This window comes from Lactuca saligna, chromosome 8 (genome assembly GCF_052625555.1).
Source record: "Lactuca saligna cultivar CGN05327 chromosome 8, ASM5262555v1, whole genome shotgun sequence".
In the NCBI taxonomy this organism is placed as follows: Eukaryota; Viridiplantae; Streptophyta; class Magnoliopsida; order Asterales; family Asteraceae; genus Lactuca; species Lactuca saligna.
Window position 1 is genome coordinate 222,125,070 of NC_136424.1, and position 20,973 is coordinate 222,146,042.

General features: G+C 38.3%; 1 long non-coding RNA gene across 1 annotated transcript; it reads right to left on the reverse strand.

The window, feature by feature from the left end:
- Positions 1-12,681: 12,681 nt before the first annotated feature.
- LOC145009245 (uncharacterized) lies at positions 12,682-16,628 on the reverse strand. Its single transcript, XR_013663808.1, has 5 exons — positions 14,710-16,628; positions 13,797-14,626; positions 13,550-13,671; positions 13,227-13,467; positions 12,682-13,154 (listed from the first exon to the last, which is right to left on the reverse strand). It is a non-coding gene; the product is annotated as an uncharacterized LOC145009245 (long non-coding RNA).
- Positions 16,629-20,973: the final 4,345 nt, after the last annotated feature.

Sequence of the window (20,973 nt, forward strand, 5' to 3'; positions counted from 1 at the left end):
AGTCATACTTCGTTCCAATACAAGTCTTAGAGTCATACTCCAAGATTGTAATTTGAGTGACATGTCTTAAAGAATGTTTAAAACACTTGACAAATATAAGAGTAAAAGTTTTCTACTCTTGTACATTTGAAATTGGTAAGTTGTGATGTTTTGGATAAAACAAAGACCAACTTCGGCCAATTGTGTGAAGTGTTTGTCTTGATTAGAATCCACACTATCTCTTGGATGTTTGACAAGGGAGTCTTATAGGTCAAGAGGACAGTGGGAGTCTTAAAGGTCTTGAAAGTCTCAAGAACTAATCAAGAATAAAAACCTGAAGTTCTTCACTAGCACACGACTTGAGGTTTATAACCTATCGTGTTGACATATTCTGTGCCCATTCCAGTTAAAGTTGGCTTTGCATATGAGTTCTTAGAGTTCTCAATGTGTTGCACAACAACTTGGAAGCAATGGTAGGCCCTTGAGCTACCAGGTGGCAAGAAATTAAGATTGAGTTCAGTCCATCTGAGTTTGGATTTGTCATTATCCTTGTCTTGTGACTATGGTTTTGACAATTCACATGGATAAGAACACATACACCATTAAATCTAATTGTCATAAAGTTTCTCTCCGATTCATGAAAATGATGGTGAGGAAACACTTTCACTAAGTAGAATTTAGCTAGATAGTAAATGTGATATTTGCATTCTCAAAGTCGTTAGTGGAGCGTGTGTGGTTTACCGGCACACTAACCTGGACTTGTGAGAAGTGGCAAAAAGGTCTAACCATTATGATTACGGCATCCCTCTTCATAATTGTTTAGACACACAGGTGTGCTATCTAAGGGAAGGTGTATGTTTTTGATAAAGTCTTATCAAAACAATCTAGTATCAGAAATCTGAACTTTGGTAAGTCAATAAAGTATTGTCTGAGTACATGTCAAAGCTAGTGGGAGCATAAGTGTTATGCTAATAATCATCATGTTAGTGGGAGCATGATAATTACGATAAGTATTGCAAGTTAGCAATGTTAATTATAGAAAAACAAAAGATTTCAATTGGGAAAAAGTTGTTTTGCTATAATTAAGGGAGAGGAAATTATACTTCATCTCAAATTTATAAGCTTAGATTGTGAGGTTTTAATCATTTAGTCAAGGATATATATGAATTTCATGTTGGAATGGCTCAACATAAGGAAACTCTGTATATGGTTCCATTATTTGCGTTCTAAAATTCGATTATGATTACGACATCCCTTTTCATAATATGAATTATGAGAACTTGGCAAATAGAAATGGAAATGTTATAGCAAAAGACTGGTTTAGTCTTTATGTGAGACATCATGAATCGTGTCCTATATGCTTCGGATATAGGACCGATTACATGTGCTATATTCATCCTTTCTAAAATTTTCCAAATGCCTAGGGCATTAAGAAGGGAAAAGGTTTAGAACTGGATATGACTAAAAGGATTAAACAATTGTCGAGGAAAATCTAAGGTTTATCAAAGATTGGTTGCTCAAGGACAGTTGGAAGTATAGTGATAATTCTGGAAGGACCATATTGATATAATCTGTAAGGAGGCAACTCTTATTCAGAAGTGATAGTCAAAATGAATCTGGAAATGTTTCAAAGTCAGAAATTTCAATCTGTGTAAGATTAAGGAAATTTAATGCAAGAAGGATGTTTCCAAGGAGTTGATCTCCTTTGGAATACTCTGTAATGATTGTTGCCAAGTCTTTGTGAATTTGTGCATAATCGGATCAATGCATATAAGTTTAGAATCTAACAGATTTCAGTAAATGGCATGAATTTGGAATTCTTGCATTTGCAGTAAGGATTTAGGAGTGTGAAAAGAGAATCATTGAAGTTGTGTTCAATTGATCTAGTTCACAAAGTAAAGATCATAGACAAACATAGTATGCATACTTGGTGTATGGCATGACTAGTGTTTAGAAAAAACATAGTGTACATGCTTGGAGCATGGGACAACTATTGTTTTAAATTCAAGAATAAAGTTGATAGCTGAAACAGTATACAATGAATAATGTGTAATCATATGGTGATAAATAAAAGGTGTTTTATTTATGTTCATAGGTTTTGATACCATATTGGATTCAATTATCATTGTGTTTCACTTTGCATGTTTTGACTTCCCGAATAAACTAGGTTATTCTTCCGGAATGACTAAGTTATTCAAACCATCCACAGTCGATCATATGTTGGAAGTAGATATGAATCAAGACTGTCATGGGTTGGCTTGTAGAGGTCTAAGATGTTGGACAAATGGCTACAACACTCATGAGTGCTCATAAGTTCTGAGTATTGGATTCAACCCGCGCTCATTGGAAACACTTCATGGGTTTTATCACGAGTGATCATGAGACGATAATATCTTATATTCTTCAAACCTAGAGATATGAGTTGTTACTATGAGTTGGTTGTACATTGATTGCACGAAACGCATTGGTAACTCGATGTTATAAAACGTGCCTTTGTGTATGATTCAACAAGTAGTAGAACAAGCCATATCAGTCGAAGTTTATCCATTCCTTTTACCTTCGGGATAAAAGCGATATCTGTGGGCCCCTCGATGATTTGATGATGACAAATGGAAGTGCTCGGTCGGGCCAGGACTGATTTGATTTGTTGAATTAGTCAGTCGTCATAAATCGGAAATCGGGAAACAACAAATGGACAGAGAGAATGATTATAATCCATGTCTCAGTCCATATGATATCTAGAATGGAGGAATATATGATCCCTTATCTAATGGACAAGTCATTGACAAGATCAAAGTTCATCTACAAGGTCAGACTTCGACAGAAGCTTTTGAGAGCTACGATTGCCAGTTGGTTCCTGAAGTCATACGCAATAATAGTTTTAGACTTATCCAAGTGGGAGACTGTTGGATTAATGTCTAAGTCCATAACTATAATTGGTAAGACTTGACCCGACCCGGTATGGTCCATTTGGGTTGCATACCATCATGCACTTGGATAGACTATAATGAGAGAAATAAGACACTTACGGTTATTAATATATTATAAGTTCTAGTATATTAATAATAAGAATAATGAGATTATTTAATTAGTATTGATCAAGAATTAATCTAGCATTAATTGAGTGATCAAAAGAAGACTAATTAAATATATGGGTTGATTGTGTAAATCATCCATACTTGTATAGTGGGCTAATGCTCCATGGATTATCTAGTTGGGCCAAAACCTATATGATGCTTCATGGATGCTCCATGGTGTATTTGAACCCATGGATCCAAGGAAATGGAAAGTCATGACAATTAGGGTTTACCCTAATTGTATAACTATATAAGCATCTTATTCTTGAGGAAAAATCGGCCACTAGTGAGAGTAAGAAAGGGCTAGCCGATTTCATGAAGTGTAGAATTCTCTCTAAGTTATTCTAAGTGTTTTGATGATTGTGAACCATTTGAGGTGTCACACTTGGGGCACTAGGCACTCAAGCTTCATGAAGACAAGCACTAACTTAAAGGTATGTATTCTATCTTGTTATATCCATTGTTTTGTATGTTAGATTAGGATAATACCTTGGATGTTCATATTTGCATGTATAATAGAGAAAACATAGATCCAAGGTATTTAGGGTTGCATGTACACTTAAGAGTGTTAGAATGCTCATAACCCAACACAATCTCCATGCTACCCATCACCCGCTGCCCCACCTCTCCCCAGCAGATAGGGGTGCGACACCTCCGCCCATACAACAGCTCAAAGGATGGCATACCAATGCTCGAATGATGGATGTTGTTGTACGAAAACTCTGCTAAAGGTAGATAGGTGTCCCAGCTCCCTCCAAAATCCAAAACACATGCTCGGAGCATATCCTCAAGCGTCTGAATCGTTCGCTCGCTCTGTCCGTCTGTCTGCGGGTGGTATGCGGTACTGAAATGCAGTCTCGTACTCAACTCTTCATGAAACTTCTTCCAAAACCTGGAAGTAAAATGCACATCTCGATCAGAAATAATCGACATCGGAACCCCATGCCGCGATACCACCTCCCTCATGTATAACTCTGCCAACTTCTCCGCAGAAGAGCTCTCGCTGATGGCTAGAAAATGAGCGCTCTTCGTCAATCTATCCACGATCACCCAAATTGCGTCGACTCCCCTCGCAGTCTACGGCAATTTGGTGATAAAATCCATGGTAATCTGTTCCCACTTCCATTCGGGAATCTCTAGCGGCTGAAATTTACCATGCGGATGCTGGTGCTCGGCCTTAACCTGCCAACAAGTCAGGCATCTCTCAACAAACCATGCAATATCCCTTTTCATACAGGGCCACCAGTACTCCTTCCTCATATCCAAATACATTTTCGTAACCCCGGGATGAATCGAGAATTTCGATCGATGCGCTTCCTCCATCAAAATAGTACGCGTACCGCCCACAAACGGTACCCAAATCCGACCTTGAAAAGTCATAAGCCCTCGACCATCCGTAACAAATCCTGATACCTGACCTACAACCCGCTCCCTCTTCTGATTTTCTGGTTTCGCAGCCTCAGCCTGAGCTCCTCGAATGGTATCCAAAATCGGGGTCATCACCGTCAACCTCATACAAATATCTTGGATTGGGGCGCTTTCCGCCCTACGGCTCAATGCATCGGCCACCACATTAGCCTTGCCCGGGTGGTACAGGATCTCGCAATCGTAATCCTTCACCACATCCAACCATCTCCTCTGTCGCATATTCAGATTTGGCTGAGCCATCAAGTACTTCAGACTCTTGTGGTCCGTGTAGATGGTACACCAAACCCCATAAAGATAATGTCACTAGATCTTGAGGGCAAACACCACAGCCCCCAATTCCAGGTCATGGGTGGGATATCTCAACTCATGAGGCTTCAATTTCCTGGAAGCATACGCTATCACATGCCCCCTCTGCATAAGCACCGCCCCCAAACCGGATATAGAGGCATCACAGTACACCACAAAATCCTCCATCCCTTCCGGGAGTGCAAGCACCGGAGCCTCGCACAATTTCAGACGAAGGGTCTTGAATGAGGACTGCTGCTCCGGTCCCCACGAAAATGCAACACCCTTCCGGGTCATCCTAGTAAGTGGCACGGCGATCTTGGAGAAATCCTTGATAAACCTTCGATAATACCCAGCCAATCCTAGAAAACTCCTGATCTCAGTGGGCGATCTCGGCACCTCCCACCTCAACACCGCCTCAATCTTGGTCGGGTCAACCAATATCCCTTTCTGGTTAACAAGATGCACGAGGAACTGGACCTCTCATAACCAGAAATCACACTTGGAGAATTTGGCATACAACCTCTCCGATCTTAATACTCCAAGAATTTCCCTCAAATGCTCCTCATGTTGTTCCCTAGACCCCGAATATACCAAGATATCATCAATGAATACGATCACCGACGGATCCAACATCGGCCTGCACACCTGGTTCATAAGGTCCACGAACGCGGCCGGGGCATTGGTGAGCCCAAAAGGCATCACCACAAACTCATAATGACCATAACAAGTTCTGAATGCAGTCTTCTGAATATCTTCCTCCCGAACCCTCATCTGATGATAACCCGACCTCAAGTCTATCTTGGAGAACCAAGATGCCCCCTGCAACTGATCGAACAGATCGTCGATCATAGGTAACGGATACCGGTTCTTAGTCATCAACTTGTTCAACTCCCGATAATCGATACACATCCGGTGTGAACCATCCTTTTTCTTGACGAACAAAATAGGCGCTCCCCAAGGTGAGCTACTCGGTCGAATAAACCCCTTCCCCAATAGCTCCTGAAGCTGCGAGGATAACTCCTGCATTTCCGGTGGAGCGAGACGATAAGGCGCCTTGGCGATGGGTGCCGCTCCCGGAACCAAATCGATACGGAACTCCACTTGCCTATCCGGAGACACACCTGGTAACTCTTCGGGGAACACATCCGAAAACTCGCATACTACAGGAACGTCGTCAACCAAATTGGGCCTCCCCGCGGCCACTCGAGTATCCATCACGTAGGCTATGAATCCATTGCATCCCTGCTGCAAACTCTGCCTCGCCCTAGCAGCCGAACAAAACGCTGACCCACACTGGGTCGCCTCGCCATACACCGTAAGCACTCCCCCACTAGGGTCTCGAATAGACACCAGCTGTCTCTCGCAGTCAATGACTGCCCCAAACTTACTCAACCAGTCCATACCCACGATGATGCAGACATCCCCCATCGCTATAGGAACCAAGTCTATAGGGAACCCGACCCCAAAAATCTCGAGCACACATCCTCGAATCACGTCAGTGGCGTATATCGCTTTCTCATCCGCTATAGAAACTCGTAGGGGTCGACTCATCACCTCCCGATCAATACCGATGTGCTGACTAAAAGCCAACGACACAAAAGACCGACTCGCACCTGAGTCACATAATACCAAAGCAGGTACAGAATTCAAAAGAAAAGTACCTACGCATATCATAATGTAAGCAGAATACCATATCATAAAAGTAAATACGCGAAAGAATACATACCGGCTACGAAATCAGGCATCGCGCGGACCTCCTCCGCAGTCAACTGGAAAGCTCTCCCACGAGCCTTCGGAGCCTTGGCTTTCACCGGCTGAGTCTCGGTAACCCTGGCAGCAGGCGTAGATCCCTGGCGAAGCTGGGGGCACTCGGCCTTCCGGTGGCCGGTCTGGTTGCAATGAAATCAAACCATAAATCCCTTGGGGCAATCCCTAGCAATGTGCCCCTCCTTGCCACACTTGTAGCAAGCACCCTTGTGGTCTGGCAGCGGCCACAGCTGCGGTAGCTGCAGTGGCTGTGGCCTCAGTCACCGCAGCGTACCGCTCATCAAAAGTCTCCATCAGTGTGGTCTTAATAGACCCAAACATCTCCGGAATCTCAGCCCGGATCGCTGCAGCCACCTCGTCATGAATCATCTGACGAAGCCCCTCGTCACTCACACTACTCGTAACAGGTCTGTGGCGTTGTCCACCCATGCTGCCTCTGAAATACAACATAGAAATATCAGAGACTCTATCGAGCATAATCGCACTCGATAACACAACCCTACTCAGTCTCCGATACCCAGGGATTGTTACTTGGGTTGCCCACTGACCCGGTGTCTTTAGTAGTACGGGACCAGTACTACCAACTACACCGCATCAGCATTCACCCCAAGTCCTCCTCCCCAAACCCCGGATCATGAGTACTCTATTCTTGCCATGCGCTAGCTACCCACTCGCTCTCAAAGCACCTCATAGAAGCAGATTTCCCTAGACTAAGGCATCACAAATCAGGCCACTTTAGTCCTAATATGAATACCTAGTCTACTAGCATGCGTATCATATCATATCATATCTCATAACAAATATTGTAAGAGTATTTTGAGGATTTTACTGTTCGGGCGCTGGCTGACCATACACACTTCTTCTTCCTTGATTGTTACAAAATCTCTTAATTTTTTTTTTATTTTATTAATTAAAAATTTCTCAAATCCCCGGTTTGAGTTCAGTTACGCCCGAAGGTGTATCCGAATCCCTCAAACCTAGGCTCTGATACCAACTTGTAACGACGTAAATTTAAAACCAATTTTTTCATTTTTTTGTAAACATCAAAACATCGATTAATATTTCAAATTCAAACGTAAACAATATTGTCACAGCAGAATACATCCAAAGTTCATAAAAATAGTTTTCCCCCCGATAATGTGTACGATCACGCCGGCGCCTTCCCACGGTCCTCGCTAGTACCTGAAACACATAACACAACAACTGTAAGCATAAATGCTTAGTAAGGTCCCCAAAATACAACTTACGCACATACGCCTTTCCAGGCCCTAACCTTCCGGTCCATGTGTCTCAGGGGACTTCCATCCCGACTAGGTAAACCTTCTGGTCGTACCCACGTGAACCTTATGGTCCACATCACAACGCCTTCCGACCCATAACATATTCGCCTTCCGGCCCATATCAAGCATATCATACATTGCACATATAACGAATAACTTATCACACATAATACATACATCTCATAACATATCCGACCTTCCGGTCACACAGTCAACCCTTCCGGGTACAGTATAGTGAGAAAACTCACCTCGTGGAAAGTCTAAGATCTCGCATCCTCGCTATCACCGAATCCAAACGACGTCTCTACCTCGCCTAAACATAAAAATATCATTTAATACACAAAGACTTCCACCACTAAAACTTTACCCCTTATCATCATTCCTCAGAGGGTAAAAGACCATTTTACCCTTCCTTAACCTAAAGTCCTCATGTTGACCAAAACCCTAAAAGTCAACAAAAGTTAACCCTGAGAGTACGCGGGGTGTACTGCTAGATGTACGCGGGGCGTACATCGCCACCCCCCCCCCCTTCCTGGATCAGGGTCTCCACCCAGTACGCTGCGTGTATTGGGAGTTACGCCCAGCGTAACCACCAGAATCAGCCACCCACCATTTATTGTCTTAATCGGTTAAGCCATAACTCCAACTTCTAGATCTGACTCCTTTAGTGAGTCTAAACCCATAAAGTCGAGACCTTTAAGCCTTGGCATGGCTGTAAAGGCTCGAACATCACATAACAACATTCTTTTCCAACACAAGGACCTAGATCTCATGCATGGTGCAATACCCACGTCCAAGATGTCATTTTTAGGAGTCTACAACTCCAATAGATCAGAAATATGAAGTATCTAAGCTTATGGAGGCCATTTGCACAAAAAGTCTCCACCATTGGGACTTAAACCCTAGAAAATGATATTTTAAGCATACAACACGAACCAAGTGACAAGATCCGAACTTTATACCTGATAATGAAGCTTTAACCCTTGAAAAGCTTAGATCTACGCTTGAGCACCACTTCTAGCCTCTCCAACAAGCTCTTCTTCTCCTTTGCAACCTTGGAATGGCACCACCAAGCTTAGAATACACGCACAATGGCCAAATAACGAAGGTACACTCTTTTTAGGGTTTCACGCTGAGGGATGGTGGCTGAGAAGGCCAGCCACACATTCCTTTTATAGCCCCTTCAAATGAAATGATCTGAATAAGTTACGTCGGGCGTAACCTTGGGTACGCCCCGCGTACCTGAGGGTGAACGCGTCCAAATGAGGCGCGTGAGTACGCGCAGCGTACACCTTGTTCGCCCAACGTACTCGCCTACCATGGAAACCCTAAATTAACAATTTAATCTAAAACAGAAGAATACCTGGATTTCGGGCTGTTACAAGTAGTCCAATAGGCGAAAAAGTAATGGGTTGTTAATATATAACCAAAATAACAAGTTAAAAACTAGGGCTCTGTAGCATTTGGGGGCCCGGGGCGGTTGCCCAGCTTGCCCTTGCCCACGGGCGGGCCCTGTAATAAGTGGGTATTAATTTATATAAATTAATAGTTTAAGATCTTAAAAAGACTTGAGTGTTATTTTGTGTTCACAAAAAATGTACATTATATTTATATGTGGTTGTTTGTTTGAATAATGTCATATACTCCATAAATGATTTTCAAAAGTTAGGGGTCCCCATGGATACCATTAACATGAATGTGTCGTCTCTAATTCATAGCTTAAAAACTTACATATTCACAAATTAATATATAAAAAAATATATATATTCATAGCTTAATGATTTATCAAATTTCGTTGAAACATTTCATCAAACACTTTGTTTGCACCACATATATCATATTCATAAACACCATAAAACATCATATTTGACCAGGTTTGACTAAAAAGAACACATCCAAATCTTGATAGGAAAAATAACAAACAACTTTATGAGATCTATAATGAAGAACACAAAAGCAGATGTGCAACTTGAAGAACAGGGCGCCATATCCCGTCGGAAATCATAAATCAAGACCACAACTTACAGATCAGAACATCAATGGTGCCAAATATCGTAGATCTAAACCAGATCTTATAGATCTTAATGATGGTATGATAGATCTGTTGGATTTAGACAACGAGCAGGGGCGATGATATAGATTTATATAGGCGGCGATTTGAGATGGCTCACCACAGTAGATATGGTGTCGAAGGAGGACACAACAATGCCGGTGGTGGTTCACCGCAAAACCAACAAAGCCGACGCATTGATATTTCTATATTTGAAATTCCGGTGATGGTTATAGGTTTTATCGTCGATGGTCGGAGGCTGCAACATGGAGTTTTCTTCGTCGGTGGTGTTATCGGTGATGAGACCATCGGCAATGGTGGTGGATGTGGTGGTGTTCATCATAAATGGTTGAAGAAGGTATCAGATCTAACATATCGAATAATATAATAATGAACAAATAATATAATAATGAAGAAATGGTATCACATGTTTTTTTTTTCAAAAAGACGATTACATTCTTTTTGTCTTTTTTAATTTATAAAAGCTTTCAAAAAATTAAAATATTAAAAAAAATACACAAATAGCCTTAGTTATTAATTAAAATTAATTGTTCTTAAGGTTATTAACATTTATTGGTTTCTATTTGATCTTATGTTTGTGTGTATATATGTACACAGAGAGGTTCTTTTGATAATGAAAAATTTTGTGACAACTTGCGAACTCATAATCAGCTAGTCATTTTCTAACTCCAAAAACATTAATATTCTCCAAATGGTATGTCTAAGCCATATTTAGGCTAAAAAAATTTGCTAATTTTTTTTTATTGAATGACTGCTAATAAGCCCAGTCAACAGTCATATAGACTTCTGATTGCTCATTAGTCGTCCATATGGTTGCTGATTGTACACATCTGCAGTCCATATGGTTGTTGACTGTGCTCATCAACAGTCATGATTGTGAATACATGCAAATTTCAAAAAAAACAAAAAAAAATTCAAATCTTTTTTGTAGCCTAGATATGGCATTGACACGCCATTCAGAGAACCATTCCAATGTGTTTTATGAATATAATAATGTAACATCATAATGTGCATTTATATTATAACTTGTCTTTCATCTTGTTTTGATAGTGTAAATAGTGAGCCATATGTAATAGAAAGTTGATGATTTCATCACAAGTATTAAAATAAAAGTTATATTTACTCTCATATATTTTTATTTGATCATATTTTATAACAAAAGGGATCATTCATGTTAGTATAAACCTCACATGAAATATTAGATTAAATCCTCCAATTTTATTTTTTTTTTGTAGTTATTTCCATTGACATATTAAATTTAGAGTGTTTTAATCGGTAAAACAAACACACCCAACCCTTTATTATAGATTAGTGATTATATATATATATATATATATATATATATATATATATATATATATATATATATATATATATATATATATATATATATATATATATATATATATATATATATATATATATATATATATATAGAGGTTAACAATTTGTAATCTAATGTCAAGAGCAAATCATCAAATCCAAACAGAATAATATTATATAATTCGATTAATATAACCAAATATACCAAACTTTATTTTGTTCCAGATGAACTATTTAATTAGTTTATGATTTTAATGACACCCTAATTGGCCAAAATTAAAAGAAATGTGTATTATTAGGCTCCAGGGGGTGATACATGACAGGTCATGCCACAACAAATAAACATAACGTTTAGCGATGACAAAAAAACGTCCCAACTGATACCACATGTTGTCGCTATTACCTTTAGGGATCGGCATGTCGCCGCTAGAGGGTCGTCGCTATTACCACATAGCTAATACTCATCTATCGTCGCAATTGATATCGTCTATAAGATTTTTCGTCGCTAAATATGTCATTCGCCGTTATTAGTGTCATCGCTATTGATATTTCGGCCACCAGGAAGGCTTCCGAGTCGTCGCAATTGGTCATTGTCGTCCCTAATGGTGTCGCTGTTACTGTTTTTTATTTATTTATTTATTTTTTAAAATTATTTATGATATATATATATATATATATATATATATATATATATATATATATATATATATATAATAAAATGCAGATTTGATAAAAAGACAAAAATCAATACATACCACATTACTTAAAACATTAGATATACCACATTATATAAACTATCTAATCAATATAAAATACATCTATGATTGTTTTCTACGTTGTTGACTTGGTTTTTGAACGAGCGGATAATATCTCCAATTTCCATCACAAACACGGATTTTAAAGAAAAACATTAACATCCATGTTCTACAATTGAGTCGCAAGCACATTAAGTCATTAACAATTTAACAAACTATCAAACTATCAAACCACGAAATGAATTAAATGATTAACAATTTAAGAAACTGTTAAACCACCAAATCAATTAACTCTTTAACAATTTAATAAACTACCAAACTACCAAAAATTACTATAAATGCATCAAGTTCTTAACTATATAGCAAAGCTACCAAATTCTTTAAGAATTTAATAAGTACATGTGTTGGTTGCGGTGTTTGTGACAGTGACTGCGATTGGGATGAAGCACTTTTACCCACTACAGAAGGAGGCTTAGGCCCAATACCTCTCACGTGTGTCATTCAAGAACCTAATACCTTCTCAAATATTAATATCCAATGAATGGAGTCTGAATCACCATCGGAGTCGACTATGAGTTCAGTATATAAAGCAACCTTAGCAACTAAAGCATTCTTTATTTCAGAAAAATTGTCAATATACTTTAAAACTATCACAAAAAAACAACAATCTACTTCATTTTTAAGAAATAATAAATTACATATTAGTGTTCAACTAAAGGATCAACAAATTCCCCTTTTTTATTCACATGCCCATGACGAAATGCTTCAAATCTATTCAAATTCTGTTAAACATTACAAAATATGGTATACTTGAATAAACATTAAAAAAATTTGTTATAACTGAATAAACATTATTTTATCTTACGTTCTTAAAACAAGCACTACCGTAGCTACACGTCCCTCCGCTATTCTTAACTATTTGCTTCTTCTGGCATTCTTTTTTTTTTCAGCACATCATTTTTTTACCTATATGTTCAGAAGTAGTTAATAGCATCACTCCAACGTTGCGGATCCATACCCTTAGACGCTTGAGCCCTTGCTGCCTCCACATCCCCTTCAAAATCAGCTAAACAAGTTTTTGTAGTATGTTATGGCCTCTATACCGTGCAAATATCCGATTGTTCAGTGACGCCCAATAAACCGAAGTCATGGGATCATTTGAAATCGCTCCAAATTCAAACCATGTCTACAAAAAAATAATGAAGTTAAAAATAAATCAAAATTAATCAAATTAAATATAACTTTATAAATAATTTACCCTAATATACTGGAAGATGTCAACCCTTTTGGCTTCAAAAACTTCTTTCCATGTGTCCTTATCAAAAGCGATGTCGTGCCACATATTACTCCCAACCTCCCGAATGAAAATTGTGTATACTTCCTTAATCGACATGTGAATATTTATGTTAGATGTAATCTTCAGAGGCCGTGTGCTGTTAGCTGCAATAACTTGTATTTTTTTTTTGTTTACTGACATAACTCTTCATTTGGAGCCACCGCTGCATAAAAAAATATTAATCAAGGTAATTTTCTATATACATACAATATGAAATACAATGAATTAGAATAAATCTAAATTACCATCGATCTGGTGATCACCAAAACCTCCAGTAAACGGATGTGGTGACTCGTTACTATTGTCACCTCCATGGCCCATCACAGTAGCCATGAGATGGAGCAATGCAATCCAAAAAAATGACATCCTAAAAAATTATAACACAATATGAATATATATATATATATATATATATATATATATATATATATATATATATATATATATATATATAGACACACACAATATGATATGATTACAACAAATACAAACCTTATTTTACTAGTCAAATGTAAAGATTTTTTAATCATTCTCTCTCTCAGACACTTCAGTGTCCGCTAACATATCCCTATCATCATCGAAATCCTCCTCGTCATAATCAGTCTTGCAGTCAGACACATTATTGATGCTACATGTTGGCGGACCAACTTCAATATCATCTTCAACCGATCGGGAATTTTGAAAGTACTGGCTAAAGTCAATTGAAAGAGTGAAATTAGATGGATCATTACTAAGAACAACATCGGTTGAATCAATGTCGACATTTTCAATGGGATCATGGTCAACATCGTTCATCGGTAGATCCCAAATTCTTCTATGATAAACACTTTCAACAACCCACCGTTGGTTGTCATTTTCATCATTTCGAGAAGGTTCTTGGATGTAAAATAGTTGTTTCGATTAAGTAGAAAATATAAGTTGATCTTCACTACTCAATTCGCGTTGTGGGTCATTATAATCATATTTAACTCCTATAGTATCGAACCACTTGCAACGAAAAAGTATAGTGGAATGATGATGAGGATTATGAAACTCGGTAATCTCTTCTAGCTAACCTTAATTTCTGCTTATTCTCTCCCTTGTTTAGAACCCTCGAGTCTTATGTTAATCGTTGGGCGTCATGCATAAGTACCATAAACCTAACACCATTCACTATGCACGCGGTATAAGTAAAGGCATTTGCATACGCACTCGTTAAAAGAGTTGATAACTCCTTGATAAACAATGGAAATTTTTTATTTTGCATCTCATAGACCTTGTGAAGGAACCATTTAGAGAATTCGGTTTTTTCATCACCTCCGGGATGTAATGATTTGAATTCACTACATTAATGAAAAAAATATATAGATTTAGTAACAATGAGAAAATTAAAACAGACAATGAATTAAAAGATACGAACACTTACAAGATATACTTTCTGACTTCAACACAACTATCAAGCACAAACCATTTTAGATGTTTTCTCTCCTTTGACTGAGATTTTTCATTTTCTTTACGCTAGTCGGTTGACAATTAGACTGAAACACCCGTAACTTTCTTTCTTTTATAACAACATCCACGTTTCTTTCGATGTAATTGAATCGAGTCTCAACATCTTCAAGGTACATCGAACAAAATGATAATCCCTCTTCAACGACATAATCCTCAACTGAAGAACCTTCTGGCCTTGCCTTGTTTCTGACATAGTTTTTTAGTTTTTTCATATACCTTTCGAAGGGATACATCCATCTCATACATATCGGGCCTCCGCAAATATCTTCATCAGGTAAATGCAAAACTAAGTGAACCATAATGTCAAAAAACATAGGAGGATAGATTACTTCTAATTTGCACAATATTTTAATAATGGTTGCTTTCGCTTCTTTCATATCCTTCATCGATAGTGTTCTCGATCAAAGTTGCTTAAAAACGTTCAAAGCTCTACTATTGGTGTATAAATACCTTTGGCCAAAAACCCTTTAACTCTAATGGGTATCAAACGTTGCATAAGAATGTGATTGTCATGAGATTTCAACCTAATAATGTTAGTATTATTTTCATTCACTTTCTTACTAATGTTAGATCCAAACCCATCCGACAATTTCATATCTCTTATAAATTTACAAAAAATAATATGGTCGAGTTTTGTGAACGGTTAAGGTGGATGGGGTTTAAGGAACTTGTTGCCACTCTTTTTCAACCATTGAGTTTTCCGAATATTCAGTTTTGTTAAGTCCGCTCGAGAATTTTATGTGTCTTTAGACTTATCATTCATCAGAGAAGTACCTAAAAGACTCTTACCAACATTTTTTTCAATATGCATAAGATCGAAGTTGTGCTTCAGGTCCAGAGAAGACCAATACTCAATTTCAAATAATATGCTCTTTTTAGACAAATTTAACTCGAAATCCTCATGATCTCTCTAAACATCAGCTCGTTGAGCAACTTCTTTACCTGGTGGACGAAACAACAGACGAGTATGTTGCACTTGTATTTCTTCCTCACTAAACTGTCTTGGAGGATCCCTTGTCTCATGTTGGTCGTTATAGTTAAAAACAATTCTCCATGGATGGTCAGCATCTAAGAACCAACGATGACCAACATATACGGCTTTATTTGATACTCGATATGAGGGAGTGCCTTCATTACAATTCGAACAAGCGTTGTACCCTTGTCTTCCCCCACCGGATAAACTATTACGAGTTGGAAATTCGTTATTGTCCATAACAACATCGTTTTCATATTAAAGAATGTACATGTCGCTACATCCTTAGTACGTACACCAAAGCTCCATAACTACTTCAACGTATCCACCAACAGTCTAAGGAACACATCCAAGTCCTTCCCAAGTGCTTTGGATCTAGGAATCAACAAGGTCAACATGAAGGTGGACTTTTTCATGCATAGCCATGGTGGAAGATTGTAAGTGGTGAGTATGACGGGCCACATGCTATGAGTATTACAAATGTTACCACACGGAATAAAACCGTCAGCAGCAAGCTATAAGTGTACGTTTCGGACTTCCCTTTAGAAGTTAGGATACTTCATATTGGATTTTTTCCATGAAGTACCATCAATGGATGAAGCATTGTACCATGTTTCGGTTGTCCGATATTGTGCCAAATAATATCTTTAGCTATGTGTCTAGAACAGTACAAAAATTGTAGTATGGGGGCCACGAAAAATTATCATAACACCTTATGAGCCACCTTCTTACCTTTTGTATTTTTATCAACCCAATTGAATCTCATTACAAACTGGACACTTTTGCAACAACTTATGTTCTTTCGAGAAAAGAAAACAGTCATTTTTGCATATGGGTATCGACTCATAACCCAAGCCAATCTTTTTAAGTGTCTTTTTTTCTTCATAATGTGACCGGGGGGGGGGGGGGGGGGGGGGGGCTGTTTCCTTAACTGCAACTACTCAAGAAGCTGATCGAACGAAGTATTAGTTAATTTGTTGATCACCTTGATATGCATTAACTTTGTTAAAAAGTCAAGAGATGAAAATCAACATCGAGGATTTTAAACAGACTTCCTTTAACAGCTTTTGAAATCCATCATCGACACTGCTACCCTCTGTATCTAGGTTCCCTTCGTTGAGGTTGGTATCATTTTAAATCACACCCCGCTTAACAGCAGCAATAATGTAACATCGCAAAAATAATAGAAATTTAAAATTTTCAAAAATAACAATTATCCAGAATTGTTTACAACAAAATCCATTGTTTCAAAGTAAAATCATATCAGAGTATCTTGAAAGTCAATATCATGAAAATAGGAATATGTACACGATCAAGCCTTTACTATCCCATGATCCTCTGAAGTACCTAAGATTATAAACTAAAATTGTAAGCCAAAGCTTAGTGAGTTCCCCCAATGTACCACCACACAACACAACGAATAATAGCATGCAAATATGAGCCTTCATCCTGACTAGACCGCCTCGCAGGGCCTACAGCCTATCTGGACCACTCTACGGGCCTTCGACATGACTGTACCACCTTGCAGGGCCTATAGCTTATCCCGATCGCCCCAAGTGTCTTGGCCTTTAGCACAAAGCAGAACCACATCAACCCAACCACAACATGTCGACATATGTAACAAGTAAACATAAATATAAAACCATCAAATACAGATCATCATACATATCTACTAATCAATAATATACTATCATAGCACTATCCTATAACTAGGATACATAATCTAGTTAGTTGACATTGGTGCCTTCGACCCATGAATACAGCGAAGAGAGTTCATCTCTCAGTCCAACAACTAGAAAAAAAGTACACAACATCGAGTACAAAACTAACACCAAATCTACCGATCACCTAATCTAAAGATTCTTTTAACGTAAATTCACTATTTACGTCTTCCGATGCCGTGCCAGTTTTGCTGTAAAATTTCGGCGGGCCATAACTTCTTCGTTATAACTCAGATTTTGGCCTTCTTTATATGTACGGAACCCTTGTAACATATACTACAACTTGTTTAACATTAATCCTTCTAAATAATCTTTCATCAAAAAACACATTTTTGATGCTCATCGTCTCTAAATTGACTAGCCCGGATCTGCGGGCGTTACAATTATCTCCCCCATAGAATGATTACGTCTCGGAATCATCAACAAAACAGGGCTGTATAATGACTCCATATATTATATCTTCATCCTAGGTAATAATCATAACTTCTTTGTTCCTTCGAATGAGTATCTAACTCTTAGACTCCTTGACTGCAGGCGGTGCTCGATCTTGCACTTATTCCCTATCTTACGTTAGACTCCAAATTATGACCTTCAAGTCACAATCTTGATCCTCACTTGATACGAACTTAAGATAAGTCCTTTTATTACTACAATGGAACAATGTGTCATATTCTAATGACCTATCATCGTATTTTGCAATGCTTAGACTCAGGTCTCTTAGAGTCTTCCAGAACAGACTATACTTTCCTTCATGTTCTAATCTCTTCTTAAAAGGTAGCATTTCTAGCTACAAGAAACCGTTGTGATACCTCTACTAATCGCTTTGATTAATTCTTTCAGCTTAAGTCAGGTGTTACATCGAACTTGGTTCTTGGAACCATGTAACTTACTTGTCGTAGTCGGACTCAATTTGGTATGACCACTAGGGTCAGAATAACAATCATCTTCTTAATCTTTACCGAAATAATGGTAACGACATACTTGAATAAAACGAAATCAATTACTAGCTCCTTAGTAACCTTGTCACTTTCCCTGATCCAAGTGCGAGTCCTGTGCTTCCGGTAGTATAGGCCTCTACTACCATTCACACCTACTCATACTCGTCCCAAGTATTGTCTCGCAGTTTTCCAAGTCATCATACAAGAAAATCACACAATAGCTTAACACATGAGATAGTAAAACGAAGGTTTTATATTATTCCTTGAAACAATTACATGGGTGTTCAAGTTCATACTAGACTATACCTCCAATAGGCTACACCTTAAGATACTATAACTTGATCCATCCTCACTCCTGATTCCTTGCATTGTCAGTTGCTTCATCTAGGATCATATGGAATGCTCTTGCCTTTAGTTTTGGCGGCACATATGGCTTTGCAGCTTGTTCTCTCTTTGGGCAGTTTTGCTTGTAGTGTCCTTCTTCACTACACCTAAAGAAAACTTCTCTCTTGGTTGTGCATTCGCTGGGATAATGACCAGTCTTCCCGCATTTGAAGCATGTCATCTCTTTAGAGCATCTCCCAGTGTGCTTCCTTCTGCACTTGTCACACCATTGTGCTCTTTCTACATACTTTGATAATTTTATCTTCTCATCAGACCTTGTGGATCCTTCAAACTTTCTCTTATCACCAACTTCAACCTTTCTAGCGGCTCTTCCCTTGATCATATCTTCAACAGACTTGGCAACCCAGATAGCTGCCTCTAGAGTAGGTGCTTGACGTACCGGCATAACATACTCCCAGAGAAGTCCATTTGCGTACTTGTCAACTTTTTCAGCTCGTCTGGGACAAGATGCAAGGAAAACTCCATCTTCTCAGTGAAGTGTTGGTGTACTCATCAATATACACGCTTCATTTCTTCAGGGTTAGGATTTGGTTTTCTAGCTCTAGCAACTTTTGGGCCGAGCAATATTTGCATTTGAACTGCACAAAAAATGTTGCCTACGTCAGTTGCAGGGGCTCATTGGAGCTTAAAGTCTTCCCCAGAGTGTTCCACCAACGAACTGCACCTCCTTTGAACTGGCGCACTGCAAATGTGGTATGTTGTTTGTCTCTGCAACCACACGTCATAAAACCCAACTCCATCTCTGAGATCCAATCCCTATCTCCGATCGGATCTTCCTTTTTAGTGAAAGTCGATGGATTACAAGTTAGAAAATCCTTGTACTTGCATCCGTTCCTCTCTTCTCCTTCATCTTGGTTGTTTCGTCGAACTATTGGTTGGTTGGCTTGACCAACACTGTAGTTCCCTCCTTCCGATTCCCCATCATTCAGTTTGGGTTGTTCGATTAGTATTGTAGCTTCCTCTCGATTATGTTGAAGAAAACGTCTAGTTTCCTCCATTTGACGATCCAACATCATTTGGATCATCGCCTGTACTCCTGCCATCGTGATGGGCTCAGGAGTGGCTACCACAACAGGTATTTGCTCAATCACTGGAGGTTGATTCCTATTTCCGTTCGCGTTCCCGACTCCACTTCGGGTTCTTGACATTTCGATCTATACACCAATACAGACATTCGGTATGTAATGACGAGAATTAAGATAGGGAAGATTTTATTTACGATCAACGTGTAAATCTCCCTATCACTCCGAAAAGTTATATGACAGATCTAATATTGTAATTAAACGTTTAGGAACCTGAACACATAAAGTTTCCAGATCCGGTCGGCAACAGACCATAGATCCGATCAAATAATACATATCCTAAATCGTTTATCACATAAAAGCATGTTAGGTATTTTCCCTAAATAAGCTAGTGTTTGTGTCTATTTAAGTGTATTACCTAAATTATATTAGACACACTCCTCACAATCATTTTTTAGCATTCTAAGTTTAAGTCTAGAAACAAATCCATATTCCTAGTTCGCTTAAACTAATGCTTTGATACCAACTGTGACATCCCCATTTTCACGCCCAGAAAAGACCGATTTTGTTTATGTTTTATAAAAATCAGAGTAACTCTTTTAGTGAAAATGTTGCGGAATTTGTTCCCAGTAAAACATAATAAATACGTTATCAAAACATTTCCGAAGAAATGTATTTTTATTCATTTTAAAACATTTGGGATGTCATCGTCAATACAGAAACACAAGCATAAACAGAACTTACATTCATTTACACTAGCGATCTACATCTCTTTAATCTCTCAGTGTAATGTAACGTCGTATCGACACCTTTGATACAAATAAGCTTGAGTGGGTCAGGTTGGGAAACCTGGTGAGTACACAGAGATTTCAATCCCACAATGTTACATCATATATATATATATATATATATATATATATATATATATATATATATATATATATATAAGCAACTCTTACCCCATATATATATATATATATATATATATATATATATATATATATATAAGCAACTCTTACCCCACCCCGTTAATCCTTACAACGAGACTATACATACTCTCGGACCTTAAATTTTACCTGTTACTTAACCCATACTCTCGGATCTAATTCATGCTCTCGG